General features: G+C 40.6%; 1 protein-coding gene and 1 long non-coding RNA gene across 8 annotated transcripts in view; one reads left to right on the forward strand and one right to left on the reverse strand.

Annotated features, from left to right (window-relative positions):
• Nucleotides 1-15,849, reverse strand: part of LOC137541406 (uncharacterized) — a 1,168,812-nt gene that overhangs the window by 846,281 nt on the left and 306,682 nt on the right. The window lies entirely within an intron of this gene.
• KCNH6 (potassium voltage-gated channel subfamily H member 6) overlaps nucleotides 1-15,849 on the forward strand; it is a 541,700-nt gene that overhangs the window by 262,486 nt on the left and 263,365 nt on the right. The gene's annotated exons all lie outside the window — the stretch shown is intronic.

Here is a 15,849-nt window from a genome sequence, read left to right on the forward strand (position 1 = left end):
ATTCAGGCCCCGATAATCAATGCACGGCCGAAGGCCTCCGTCTTTTTTCTTTACAAAAAAGAAACCTGCACCAGCAGGGGACCGGGAAGGGCGAATGAACCCTTTAGCTAGATTTTCACGGATGTATTCCTGCATGGGCAATTTTTCGGGCCCAGATAAATTGTAGAGATGACCTCTTGGGGGCATACAACCAGACCGGAGATCAATCGGACAATCGAAAGGGCGGTGTGGAGGAAGTTTATCGGCTGATTTGGGACAAAACATGTCTGCAAACTCAGAATACTGATCTGGCAATCCCTCCACATGAATCTTGGTCTCACCCAAGGTTACCTTCGCTAAACAATGATGAAAACACTGGGAAGACCAGCTCCTTAGCTGACCCGTGGCCCAGTTAATCTGAGGTGAGTGAAGTTGTAACCAAGGCATGCCAAGAATGATCGTGGAGGTCGTCATACGTAACACAAAAAAAAATTTCCCTATGCAACACCCAGATAGTGACCCCCACTTCTGGAGTCTGTGACAGAGGACTGTTACCCTGCAGAGGGGAATCATCTACTGCAGGAACCTGTATCTGTGGTTTTACCGGGGTGACCGGAATACCCAATTTTTTTGCAAATTCAAAATCCATAAAATTAGCCGCTGAGCCCGAGTCAATGAATGCTTCAGTGACTTCAGACCTATCCTCCCATGAAATAGTACAGGGAAGAAGCAAACGTTTATCATCCAGGGGTAAAAACTGCATGCCTAGGATATTACCCCCGGCTATACCTAGGCAGTAGCGTTTCTGCTCCACTTGAGACAACTTTGACCGACCAATCTGCATTGGCTCCGGTGGAGGTGAAGCGGGTGGAAGTGGAGTCACTAGTGGTGCAGCATGGGCCACCATTCTCACATGGCTTTTACCCCGGGTCTGTCTCTGATATCGCAGCCGGCAATCTATCCTGATGGCCGATGAAATGGCTTCATCGATGGACTTAGGTTCCGGCTGACTTAACATAAGATCGGAGACCTCGTCTGACAACCCTGATAAAAAACAATCTAATAGGGCAAATGTGTCCCACCTGGCCGATACTGACAATCTCCTAAATTCAGCAGCATAACCTTCTACCGGACTCTTGCCTTGACGTAAAAGTTTGAGCTTCCGCTCAGAAGTCGAGGCAATGTCTGGATCGTCGTAAAATATAGCCATAGCTTTAAAAAAATTCCTCTACAGAGGTTAGAGCCTGGTGACTGGTGGGAAGGCTATACGTCCAGGTCTGAGAATCGCCAGATAACAAGGTTTTAATAAAGGTAACCCTTTGGGCCACAGTTTCTGAAGAATTAGGTCTTAACTCAAAGTATGACAACACTCTACTTCTAAAATTTCGGAAGTCAGATCTGTGACCAGAAAATTTTTCAGGTACAGGCATACGTATGTCTGTGCTAGGAGGAGATCGCACTGAGTTTATAGCTGATTGAAGTTCCTGAATAGACCCAAATAGCTGGTTGATTTGGGTCTGTTGGTTCAAACCTGCCCCGGAAAGATTGTTTACTGCGGCGGTCAGGACTTCAACATGACTATACAGTGTGTCCATTTGGGTTTGGTCTGCCGTTCTGTAACGATCGGTGTAACACAGAGAGGATCTGATTATTGGTGATCTGCAGTATCACCAAAAATACAGATATATACCTGATTATTGATGATCTGCAGTATCACCGATAATCAGATATATTACTAACCTCTGGACACCTGAGTGATATGAGTGTTTGGTGCAACAGTAATACTTTGAGGACAGTGCCTGGAGGACAGGTACAAGGCAGTAAGGAATACTGCTAGAGTAAGTACCTTCCAGCAGCCTGAGACTCTCCCGCAGGGAGGAGTCAGACTGGGAGAGGGAAGGACCAGAGTGTGAGTGTCACCAAAAGGATGATGTCACTGACTGATCTGTGAACTATCTCTTAACTGGGGAGATAGTTCTCAAGGTCGGACAAGCCAGGTCGGTAACACACGGACATACAAAGTACAAAGACAGGAGGCTGATTTGGTAATCCTAAGGCAAACAGGGTTTGGCAACAGAGTATCATATATAGCGAAGTACCAAATCAGTGAACAGAAGAGTGGTCAGGAAAGCAGAAAGTCATAACAGATAATAAACAATGCCTAGTCTTGGGTGTGAGCTCTGTAATCATCAACACCCTGAAACTAGTCTGAGGTATAGCAGAATGATAACGCAAGTCCCTAATCTTGGGTGTGAGGTCCTTGATCATCAACACCCTGGAACTAGTCGGAAGTATAACAGAATGATAACACAGATTCCTAATCTTGGGTGTGAGGTCCTTGATCAACAACACCCTGGAACTAGTCTGAAGTATAACAGAATGATAACACAGATTCCTAATCTTGGGTGTGAGGTCCTTGATCATCAACACCCTAGAACTAGTCTGACGTATAACAGAATGATAACACAGATTTCTAATCTTGGGTGTGAGGTCCTTGATCATCAACACCCTGGAATTAGTCTGAAGTATAACAGAGTAATAACACAGATTCTGACAATAAGGTCTGAGTGCTACCACGTAGTGATCGCAACGGCAGACAACCAGCGAATGACCAGCACCAAGTATATATAGCCCAGCGCTCTCCAGCGCCTCCCCTAAGTGCTGGACCAATAGGAACTGGTACAATCGTCAGCTGACCGGCTTGGTCAGCTGACTCACTTCTGGCTGTCATAAAAGTTCTGCCTCTCAGCGCGGGCGCGTGTCCTTCTAAACCTGTGTGGACTATCAGTCCCAGCCACACCAGACATGTCTTGCGTACCACCCGCCGCGCTGGACGCGGAGCCAGCCACACCGCTATCAAGGCATGCGGCGGTTTCTCCGCGTTCAGCCACACTGTCAGATGTAGGCCTACGCGTGCAAACCGCCGTGTTGGATGCGGAATCAGCCGCCTTGTTCTGAGCGCACGCGGCGGCTTTTCCGCGTTTTCTCACAGGTGCCAGACCAGTCTGTTTAGTTGGTAGTTAGTTGGTTGTCCACAAAGCAGTTTTTTTTCAAAATACAAAGTGTTTGATTCACAAAAGCGTGATAACTCAGTTATCACGCCTAAAAGCTTTGCACGTGCTAACTAGGGTGCTAAGTAGTTTCCATGTGCTAACTAGGGTGCTAAGTAGTTTGCATGTGCTAACTACTTAGCACCCTAGTTAGCATGTGCAAAGCATGTTCTTGTTTTGTTGTGAGTTTCCGTATGTTCTACCTGTATGTTAACCCATTTATCTATTGTGCAGCGCTGCGTAAGATGTTGGCGCTTTATAAATACAATAAATAATAATAATAATAATAATAATGTTAGCATGTGGAAAGTGGCTTTTCACTGGTGTGCTAACACTTTGCACGCTTTAGTGAATCAAACCCAAAATGAGATATTATTAGAGCATGTTCTAACATTTTAGTTGTGTCTTGAGTGAATAAAGGTCAGATGTGAGATGTGTTTTTGAGTTGGAGATGACAGGAGCTGGTTAGGGAGTGAATGTGAGGAACAAATGAGAGAAAGGAGTCAAATATTACCCCTAAGCTACGCACTTTGGGAACTGAAGTTATAGCAGTGTGATAAACATTTAGGCTAGTTGTACACTTGTTGAGATGAGATCATCCTGCAACAGGAGAGCCCAGGACAGGATGATCCCACTGCACCATTGCCCCATGCATATTACCCTCCAGCAGAGTACGCTGACGAGGTTATATGCATAGCACCGCCCCTCACTCAGTGACGCAAGCCCTGCTGGAAGTATGTCACTGGATTACCACTGCTCTGTGCATACGCACCACTACTGCTTATGTACACTTACAGAGTTGCCATAGACTTACATTACATTGCTGCATAATCCGTGCGGTAGGCATGGATCATGCGGCAGCGCACTGCAGAGATTGTGGCAAGCTTGCGGTGATTTTGCTACTTCTGTCATAAAACCCACCTGTTATATCTGGAAAAGGAGACTAGAGCTTTGAATGTTTGTAATATAAACCTGTTTTTTTTATTTAAAAAAACCCACAATTTTTACAAATGGGTTTTATCCCTAACCAGGTATTCTCTCACTTAATATGGTTTATATCTTTTTTTTATCCCTCTGTGACTTCAAGAACAACATTATGTGGCAGCAGCCTTACCCATCACGCGAAAAAAAATAATCATCATTTCCAGCTACCTATCAGATAATATGACCCATCTGAGGCACCATAGAGGCAATAACAGTATCACCACCTGTCAGGATAAAAAAAATTATACCTAGTGCTAGTGATGCAGTAATAGCTTTATTATTTTGTTACAAAAGAAGCATTATGAAAGCTGCACTAGCTCAGTAGCAGTGCTTTCCCTTAACATGCATCTATACAATGCCACATAAACAAAAGAGAGGGAGCACCGTTTCCAAAAAAGAGTATGCAGCGTGCCCAAGGTCTCTCCCCAGTGCCTCCTGGGAAGTGCAGTCCAGATAAAACAGAAAGGACCGGCACCGCTCTCTTGTATCAAAGCTCTTTTAATAGCACCAAAGTGGCAGCAGTGACAGACTGCTGTTTCGGTTTACACCTTTATCAAACTGCTCAATGCTGTACAGACATGGTGCTAGGCAATACACTGGACACCAAATCCTGTTTCTCTTGAGGGGAGATGTGGGATGATGGCAGCGGGTTCCTTGGGCAGGGTAAAGAGGTGAACAATAGATAATGGAGGGAAAAATGCAGAATCAGCATTCATATGTAATTTTGTTGTGCTTCCTTTGACTATAATAGAAACAGAAATGCGCCAAAATGCGTTGTGTAGTGAGATTGTGATTCAGCAAGTCTGGCATCACACTTGTGGGAATAAAGTACCATACATGATAAATTTAGCATCCTTGTGATTGGCAAAACAGGAAATTGGATTGAATTGGGTGTAGCGAGAACAAGGCCTATATCTTTTTATTCATTGTAGCCATTTGGAGCTTGATTTACCAATGCATCTGCAGCAGATCACATGAGATTAAACATGATCTTGAAAAACTGGACACGATTATTAAAAAGTATCTTTCTTCAAATTTCTTCAAATAATAATGAAGACTTCCAAGATTCATAGCTTATAAGTGGTGGAAGCAAAATTAGCACGGTGGTGTAGTGGTTAGTGCTTTCGCCTTGCAGCGCTAGGTCCCCGGTTTGAATCCCAGCCAGGTGAACATCTGCAAGGAGTTTGTATGTTCTCCCCGTGTCTGTGTGGGTATTCTACGGGCACTCCGGTTTCCTCCCACATCCCAAAAACATACAAATAAGTTCATTGGCTTCCCTCTAAGTTGGCTCAAGACTACAACACATAAAGTGCACTACACGATACATATACATAGAGATATGACTATGGTAGGGACTCGATTGTGAGCTCCTCTGAGGGACAGTTAGTGACAAGACAATATATTCTCTGTACAGTGCTGCGGAAGATGTCGGCGCTATATAAATACTAAATAATAATAATTAGCAGTAACTGGGATTTCTTTTCTCCTGAGCAATGGGTTGTGAACCTCTGCAATTCTTCTCCTTTATAAAACAGTGTCTCGCCAGTCTATTATCTTACACTTTACAGTCACAACTGTGGATAAGAAACACTTCTACTGTGTGACCTCATCCTACAATACAGACTTGAAATAGAACATCTTGAATGTACAGTATTGTTTGGCATGTGAGTAGAGTGACTGTTGATCAAAGCTTGCAATGCCAGCCCAGACAGGGCTTCATGAGTGGCCAGTATTATTTTTTCAGTGTACAGTTCCAGAGGGATTGGAGAGGAACTACATTGTAAAGTGACTATGCTGCTTTAATTACCTTGTTTTTCTAAAGCAAACAAGTTCAGACTCACCCCTTAGCAGTTCTTTTTTGTAGCTGCAATCCTACTTTGTCTGCTCATAAAAATAAATTACTAATAGCTGTTGGAGCAGTGGCTAAAATCCTAATTGTTAGACACTAGAGAGCTCATGTGTCTATTCTGCAAATGTTAATTGGATAAATCTGGCAGATAAACTGACTGGAAGATTTGATGTACATTTTAAATAACCATAAGGAAAAGTTTGAGAGAGTTTGGTCAAAGGCCTAGTTCCCACTGAAAAATGCACAGTGCATTTGCAGAGTCTACTCATAAGGAAGGGGGTGCAAATGTACCAATAATGTAGTACAGAATATACAGTTAGGTCCATAAATATTTGGACAGAGACAATTTTTTTTTTCAATTTTGGTTCAGTGCATTACCACAATGAATTATAAATGAAACAGTTGAAGTGCAGCCTTCCAGCTTTAATTCAGTGGGGTGAACAAAACAATTGCATAAAAATGTGAGGCAACTAAAGAATTTTTCTTAACACTATCCCAGAACCTTCACTCTATGTTGCTATAGCCAACGACAGGTCGACTTGGCCTTGTTTGTTGGATCATCGTCATGTTGGAATGTCCAAGTATGTCCCATGCTCAACTTCCTGGCTGATGAGAGCAAATTTTCCTCTAGTTATTTTTTCATAACTTCCTGTATTCATTTTGTCATCAATTCTGACCAAATTTCCTGTGTCCTTGTAGCGCATACATCCCCAAAACATCAGTGATCCACCAAAATGTTTCACAGTAGGAATGGTGTATTCAGTATTAGTCTCACTACTCCAAATGACTTTGTGCCAGAAGGTTTGAGGCTTGTCTCTGTGCTGTTTGGCATATTGTCAGTGGGATATTTTGTGGCATTTGCGTAGTAATGGCTTTCTTATGGAAACTTGACCATGCAGCCCAGCTTTCTTCAAGTGCCTCCTTATTGTGCATCTTGAAACTGCCACACCACATTTTTCAGAGAGTCTTGTATTTTACTCAAAGTTATTTGTGGGGTTTTCCTTGCATCCCAAACAATTTTTCTGGCAGTTGTGGCTGAAATTTTAGTTGGTCTACCTAACCGTGGTTTGGTTTTAACGGAACCCATTGTTTTCCACTTCTTAACCACTTCCTGTCCCTGTGATGTGAAAATAAGTCTCTGCACTCTCCTCCCTGCACAACCTTAGATAATACTGTTTATTTATCTCTGACCTGATAACATTACTACAGAGTTGTAAAGTAATGACAGCAAACCGCTCTCCTCCTCCCAGGGAATTCAACAGCAGAGTTAATTAGTAAACAAGTGTAAAATACACATTCCTGGAGCAGACACTAGCAGATTGTATACATTACTTAATTGTTACATCTGATACATTATCAAAACAAATGAACTGTTTAAATAAACAGGAGGGATAGACAAACAAAATGTGTGGGTTTAATGTACAATATAACTATTTACATTAAACCTATAATGTATGAAAGTGGATAAATTGTGTATTTTTCACTTTATTCTTACACTTTATTCTTGCACTTTTTCCCTTTTTTCCTTTTAAAATGCATAGAAAATAAAGTAAATACTAGAAACAAAAAGCAGCCACAAAAAGCCTAATTTGTCCTGAAAAAAAACCCAATATATAGATCATTTAGTTGTGATAATTATTGATAAAGTTATTGCCAAAGTAATCAGAGCTGAGCTGAACTCTAAAAATGACCAGGGTTGAGAAGTGGTTAATTTTAGTTTGAACACTGCTGATTGGCATTCTCTTGGCTATTTTATACCCCATATATCCCTTTAGTGTTTGATAGAGTAGTTCAACTGCCTTTTCTCAGAGATCCTTTGACATTTCTTTTGCTTTCCCCATGACTTAGAATCCAGAAAACATCAGTGCAGCACTGAATGAAAGATGCAAGAGTCTGTCAGGAGTCCAGAAACTCACTGACCTTTTATACACACCCACTAATTACAAGCAAACAGGTGAAGATGGTTACATTTAATAGCCATTAAACCGGTTTGTGTCAAGTTGTATGCATGCTATCAGGCCACATAACCAGTGTATGTAAACTTTTGATCAGGGTCATTTGTGTAGTTTGTGTAGTGATGATTATTTAAAGAGAGTAAACACAGATGTTTGACAATATACCGTATGACTTCAGTAAACCACTAACCATGAGTAAAAGAAAAGTTTTTGTGTTACCATTCGTATTCTATTAAAAATGGTTAAAAAATAATAAATTCTGCCAGAGTATGTAAACGTATGAGCATAACTGTAGTAGAGATTCAACCTGTCAGCAATAATGGCAGGTTTCCATTACAAAGTGATGCAAATGCGGCTACATAGCGCATTGCATCACTTCCGCCGCCGGCCGCATCACTTCCACATCTCCTGATGCGGGAGTGTATTGGAGGAGATGGGACGCAGCTGCGGTCGGATGCGGCCGTGCGAGAATCTGCAGCATGCTGCATATTCTCGGATCGCTCCGCACAACATGCACGCAGTGGAAAGTCTTCCACTGGCGTGCATGTGTTTCAGCATACCTGCGGTGCGATGCGGCTATGTAGCCGCATCGCACCGCTTCTGGTGGAAACGGGCCCTAACCTGAAACATAAAGAAGACCTGTGAGTATTAGAACTTTAGTAACTGTCGTAACTGTCAATGCTGAACTGTTAGAAAAAAAAAAGTGAGCCACTAACCCAGACAAAGCATGCAGCACATATGAAGTCCCATCCTGCAAGCTTCTTTCAAGTCAAGAAGCAATGAAGCTAGGACCAGGATGCCGACAGCTCCAGAGATTACAACTTGCAATCCCTAGTTCAGCATCCCATTTTCAATGCATATGATATAAATTAACAAAATTATTCTGCATGTCTGTATTTTTTTTTTTTTTAATCCCTGGCTGGCAGGGTCCTTTAGCTACATTTCCTCTTGTGATGATAGCTGTCCAATCTCCTCCCCCCATCTCACCATAACCCTTTTGAAAGTTAGGAAGTGACTGACCTCTTTTCCCCAAACACAGATCACCTGACCTAGCCCACCTCCTACCTCCGCTAAGAGATTATTTGTTTATTTTCTGTGGCCAGTGCCTTAGCTGTACAAATGAACAGAGTCTTCTCCCCCTTTTCCTGCATAGTCTGCTTTCACAACATCAGACACAGATGTGTTTTGTGCTTTGCTAATTACTACAAATGTTATAAATAAAAAATTTGGAGGATGAACTGAGGCTTTAAAAATATGCTCAGCTACTTATATCTTCACATCCTCCGAATAAAATATCTGCTTTGGGCACACTACATTTAAAATTCCCTCATCACTTCATGATGCTGTTACATCTCTGATCTAACATCCGTAATGCTCATTCCTTCTTCAGAGAGACATTGCTTATTTCAGTAGTTTATCATTTCTCCTGACAAGCTAGGGAATAGGAGACTAAGCCCCATGCACAAGCTCAACAGCGGTCTTTTATGCAGCACAATTATCAAACAACTTTTGTTGTGAAACAAGTTGAAACAACTAAAACAAAAACTTGCTTGCTATTGTTCACACAACTGATAAGACTGCTAAGACGTCAATCCAACTGTTGCAACTTTTTTTGGGTTGTTTCAACTTGTTTCACAACAAAAGTTGTTTGATAATTGTGCTGCATAAAAGACCGCTGTTGAGCTTGTGTATGGGGCTTTAGAGAAGAACTCCAGGTAGCCCTCAATTCAAACATATATAAAGATAGCAAAACAGATCCCCATAGCAGCAAGCCTAATTACCAGTACAGCAAATAAATTATGGTATCTTGGAAAGGGGTTAGAAACTTTTTGTTGTTGTGGGGTGAGGGAAGGGAGAATGGGGTGGGGGTATTGCTATTTTTATCCCCAAAAGAGAGATGAGCTTTTTCCTCACTTTGAGTGCATGAAACCTCCATAAAAGTTGTGTCCTCTGGTAGTCCAGAGGAGAATTGCACACTAGTCGGCAATTCTAACTCTTCCCTACTCTACTAGTATGTTTTATTTCTTGCTTCTTGTTGCTCCTGGAGCGACGTCTTATTTCCTGTCGGAACGGAAGTGGTGGGAATTCATATAGAAAGGAGAACAAAACAACACACCTCCCAGCTTTCTTTTAAAGCACACCTAAAATAAGAGGAACGTGGAGGCTGACATCATTGTTTCCTTTTATACAATGCATATTGCCTGGCTGTCCTGCTGATTATCTGCTTTTAATACTTTTAGCCATAGACCCTGAACAAGCATGCAGATCAGGTGCTCTGACTGAAGTCTGACTGGATTAGCTGCATGCTTGTTTCAGGTACGTGATTCAGCCACTACTGGAAGGAAGAGCTGAGATTCGAACACTGGTCTTCTGTATCAGAGGCAGAGCCCTTAAAGAGAACCTGAGGCGGAATTTTTAAATCTTTATAGAACCCAGAGGCATGTCATGTGAACAATGACACGCCTCTGTGTCCTTCTATTGCCGCTGCCAGTCCCCCCTGCGCTCTGCTGCCCCTCCTGGAAATATAACCAGGCTAGCGACAATCTGCTTGTCGTTAGCCGTTCTGTTTACCTGAGGCTTGTCAATCAGCCTCCTCTGCATTGCCAAGTACTCCTGGGTCGCAGCTTGGCTTCCGATTGGAGAAGGCTAGCAGAGGCTCGGAGCCTGTAATGGAGACGGCAGTGTGGAGGAGGACACTGGCTGACAAGCCTCAGGTATACAGAAGGCTAGCGACAAGTTGCTAGCCTGGCGATATTTTCAGGGGGGAAAGTAGAGCCATTGGGGGACTGGCAGCGGCGATAGAAGGAGACAGAGGCATGTCATTGTTTACATGACATGCCTCTGGGTCCTATTAAGATTTAAAAATTTGCCACGGGTTCTCTTTAAGCATTATGCGCGGAACACATGATGCAGTTTCCCGTACGATCGTCGCGAATCGGGCGTTTTTTTCTGGCATGTCCGATTTGTTTACGATCGAGAAAGGGATTTTGCGAAGTTATCATTGAAAATCGATCAGTTTATCGATTTAGAGCAGTTTGGAAATGTACACACGCTACAAAAGCGGATTTGGAATTAACCAATACAAATAAACATAGCAAATATTTGGGTAAAACATTTAGCAAACTACAAACACTTTTTCATAGATCCAGAAGTCCCCCCAGAAGTGCCTTCCATCCTTATGGACTACAATGCTGGCCCGACAGACCTGTTGATCCCCAAGGCCACCCAGTGGTTAGGGGTATTATATGCCCCAATCTAAATGGTCAGGGTATTATATGCCCAAAACATTAACTAGACACTCCAGGCCAGGGTCAATTATATTCTCCTAATCTCCTCTCAAAGCACATGCATCACTCTCCAACTTTTAAAATCTATAAGCGCTTCCTTACTCACTTATTGTGACAAGCATATGCTCTAACTTAGGCCGGTTCCCCTTCAACCTCTGGCCAAGTTATACTCCTTACTAAATATAACCTAAAAACACACTTCCGCTAGGTTTGCATATTGTATACTACATATAGTATACTACCCCACCTTTTGTTTCCTCCCTATTTCTTTAGATTGCAAGCTTGCATGAACAGGGCTCTGTCATCCTTTTATGTCTTAGAATTTGCAAATCATTTTGTTCATCGTGTTACATTTGTCACTGTATTTACTATGCCTACCAATTCTGTATTATGCACTAATGTCTATATTTTGTGTATACCATTGTTTGTATTATGTACCCCATGTTTTGGTTCTTACTCAGTACAGCCCCACTTCAGATTCTACCATTTTTTTCTATTCATATTCCTTCTTTGTATTTCTTCTCCCCAAAACAGAACTATTTCACCACTGTAAAACCAGTAGGCATGCATGGTTAGGGTGCCCAGACTTGTTACCCTGCCTAGGACCCTGGTTGGCCTTAAAGTGGACCCAAATAAAAAATGCAAGATTTCAGAAATAAAATCTATTTTCTAAATTATAATAATAAATAGCAGCCTTTTTTTCAGCTGCATGATGACAAATATAAAATATTTTACATTTATTGGAGGAACCCCTCCCTCCCTTTTATATTGTCGGGACAGAATCTGGCAGACTGGTGGAGGAGATAAAAACAAAACACAGGCTGCTACTGATGATGTCACAGGGGAGGTGACATTTCACACAGACAACGCCCCTGTGAGGGAGGGTAGCTGATGACAAACACACGCATGATCTACAACCTCCTAATAAGCTCAGAAGTAATGGCTGCCACCTGTATAACCCTAGTTATGAAAAGAGAAGGGTGAAAAGCATGCACTGAAATGCTCATAGGCTTGAAGGAGTGTTTATTTATATTTGTATGTGTCAGAGTGGTGCAACTAAATATTCTTGAATTAAAAAAAATCTTTGGTTTGGGTCCACTTTAACCTAGCTTTGAGTAGCAAGAGAAATAGCAAAAAAGACTATCCACTTCTCCATAAATAGCTGCAGCTGATGCAAAACAGCAGGTGCAGCGATGAAGCAGTAAAAACAGGAACATGTTTATTCTGTCTTCTTCACTTTTTTATTATTTGGAATAAATAAGCAATAAAGGAATAAACAGAGGGGAAGGATTATAGAAGTGTCTTTATTAGAAGTGTCTGAAAGAACTGCCTTATGGTTCATAATATTTTCGGATATTTCATTTTCACATATCTTGCTTTGATTTCTTTGGAGTGCTTGGACCACGCAGTAAGGGATTGTTCACATTATAAGCAATTTCGCTTATTTTTAAGTGCTGGCGATTTTAAAAATCGCTTAAAAACGCTTGTGGAATGTTAGCTTATGTGAGTATTCTCATATAAGCGATGAGCTTTAACCCCATCTACACGATACGATTCTTTGTGTGATTCGATTACGATTCTATTTACGATCCGATTAAATCTGACATGTCCGATCGGGATTCGATTTGCCATTGTTTTGCAATGGCAAGTCGAATTAAGTCGAATGAAATCCTCATCGGACATGTCGGATTTAATCGTATCGCAAATAGAATCGTAATCAAATCGCACAAAGAATCTTATCGTGTAGATGGGGCTTTATATCCAATTGCAAACGCGGCTCCTGCACCATTTCCAGAGCATTTGCGATTCAATACAGAGTATAGCAAAATCGCTAAGTGCTTTGAAAGGCGATTTGCTGAGAGCTTTCATGAAATTCATTTCAAGATCAAAGAGCTCAATTCCTAATTTACGTCAGGAAGTGAACAAAACATCGCTACACAAAAGTGCTTAGAAAAGCGCAAATTGCTCTGAAAGCGCTTAGAAAAGCGCTAACAAAAGCGTTCAGTGCTTGTGATTGCGCTGGCGATTTATAATGTGAACAAGGCCTGAAGATGGCCACACCCCCGTTACAATTTTCAGTTCAATTTTACCCCAATTTGATTAATACCATTTTTTGTACCAAAAAGTCTTTTTTGTTTTTAAATGAGAAATCTAATTGAATTTCCCATTTTTCTTGATTTTTTTTTTTTTGAGATTGGACATGCTGGAAAATTAAGACCAACTTTACCAAGAATTGTATGTTGTGTGATGGATTGACAAATTGTATTCAACCAGAATAAATTGTATATACTGTAACTATTCAGTACATACTAAACTGTATTTCTTGTTTGTATAAACAACAAAAAGGATGGAATTACGAAAGACTGTGTGTATATGTAATATATGTGTATATGTGTAAGATATGTAGTATGAAAATGATATACATGGAATTTTAGATGTTTTGAGTAGAATTATCATAATATGTAACTGTTTTGTACTTTGTTTATTTAACCATTTACCGCCATCCTAACGTATTAAAACGTCATGCTTACCGCTATTAACAGCAACATGACGTTTTAATACGTCGCGCATTCCCGCCGCTGCTACCGCCGTGTGTCCGCCGCTACCGCCGCCATTACCGTCGGGATCCCGTGCTGGGCGATTGGGGAAGAGGACTGAACAGTCCTCTACCCAATCGCAGTGCCTGGAGTGAATGGACGTGACCGCGAACAGCGGCTACGTCCATTCACATAAACAGGAAATGTAACAGTTTAATAAAGTGTGTAAAAAAAAAAAAAAAAAGTGAACACGTCCTATGAGTGTTCACCAGCGCCATCTTGTGGCCAAAAAGTATATTACACCTACAAAACACACACATTTTCAAGTATATACACATCATTAATAAAATTACACTTCCAACCCTCCCCCCCAAAAAAAACACTTGTAAAAAAAAAAAAATCAGCTTAAAAAAATAAATAAATAGTTGCCTTAGGGACTCAGCTTTTTTTATTCTATATTTTATGGGGGAAAATTAATTTTAATTTATTACATAGGGGCTTGTAATTATGGCCAGAACAAACAGAAAAATAACCACTTATATTTCAAAATAATATACTGTCGCCATACATTGTGGTAGGGACATAATCTAAACGGTTTAATTATCGGGACCACTGGGCAAATAAAACGTGTTTGTTTTATCCACAGGAGAATGTTTAATTTTAAAACTATAAAGGCTGAACACTGAGAAATAATGATTTTTTTTCTTTTTTTTTCTGTTTTTCTCATTAAAATGCATTTAGAATAAAAAAATTCTTAGCAAAATGTACTATCCACAGAAAGCCTAATTGGTGGCGAAAAAAACGAGGTATAGATCATTTTCTTGTGATAAGTAGTAATAAAGTTATTAGGGAATAAAAGGGAGGAGCGCTGACAACTGAAAATTGCTCTGGTCCGTTAGGATAAAAACCCTTGGGGGTGAACTGGTTAAAGTGAACCTCCAGACTAAAAATCTACTCAGCAGCACTGAAAAGGCTTGGTGTTTCTTTAACAGTTTCACAGCATCAGAACTTTGCTTTTCTTACATAAGCCTTATTTATAGCTGCACAAAAGCTTAAGCTCCGCCCCGTCATAGAAAACTGCCCGGGCTTTTTTCCCTGATGCTGTGTAAAGCAGGATGGGATTACCTATGTTGTTATTCACGTTGCCTAGCAACTGGGAGGGGTGATCAGCACACAGGACAGTTGGAACTGTGCCTCATGCTCCCTGTCACCTCCTTTCAACCAAAAAGATGGCTGCCCTCATGAAATCAAACATTTGCCTGTTCTTTTAAAACAGAGTGGGTAAGAGATTATATTACCTATCTATTTGAATTAACATAACTAATGTAACTTAATGACAGTATGTTTGTTTAGGCTGAAGTTTCTCTTTAACCACGTCAGCCTTCAGTCGTTTTTCACCTTATGCATCCGAGCAATTTTCACCTCCCATTCATTCGCCAATAACTTTATCGCTACTTATCACAATGAATTGATCTATATCTTATTTTTTCCACCACCAATTAGGCTTTCTTTGGGTGGTACATTTTGCTAAGAATTATTTTTTTATAAATGCATTTTAACAGGAATATTAAGAAAAAATGGAAAAAAAATCATTATTTCTCAGTTTTCAGCCATTATAGCTTTAAAATAATACATGCTACCAAAATTAAAACCCACATATTTTATTTGCCAATTTGTTGTTATTACACCATTTCAATTATGTCCCTATCACAATGTATGGCGCCAATATTTTATTTGGAAATAAAGGTGCATTTTTTTCAGTTTTGCGTCCATCACTATTTACAAGCTTATAATTTAAAAAATATTAGTTGTATACCCTCTTCACATGCATATTAAAAAAAAGTTCAGATCCTTAGGTAACTATTTATGTTTTTTTTGTTTTTTGTTAATTCTCATTTTTTTTATTTATTTTTTTTAGTTAAAAATTTTATTTGGGTATTTTTGGGGTGTGGGAGGTAAACAGTTAATTTTAAATGTAATTTATTGTGTCTATTTGCAATAAAAATGTATGCGAATGTAGTTTTACTATTTGGCCACAAGATGGCTACAGTGAGATTTTGGTTTTTCTATCCTGTGACTACAAGGAGGAAGTGATTTTTTTTTTCCAGAAAGACCGCGGCCTCTGAAAAGAAGCCGTCGGTTTTTCTACCGGGGACTTAGATTGATCAATAAGAACAATGTTCCCATTCATTGTTCTCTGGGCTACCG

The sequence above is a fragment of the Hyperolius riggenbachi genome, chromosome 12 (genome assembly GCF_040937935.1).
Source record: "Hyperolius riggenbachi isolate aHypRig1 chromosome 12, aHypRig1.pri, whole genome shotgun sequence".
Taxonomy (NCBI): Eukaryota; Metazoa; Chordata; class Amphibia; order Anura; family Hyperoliidae; genus Hyperolius; species Hyperolius riggenbachi.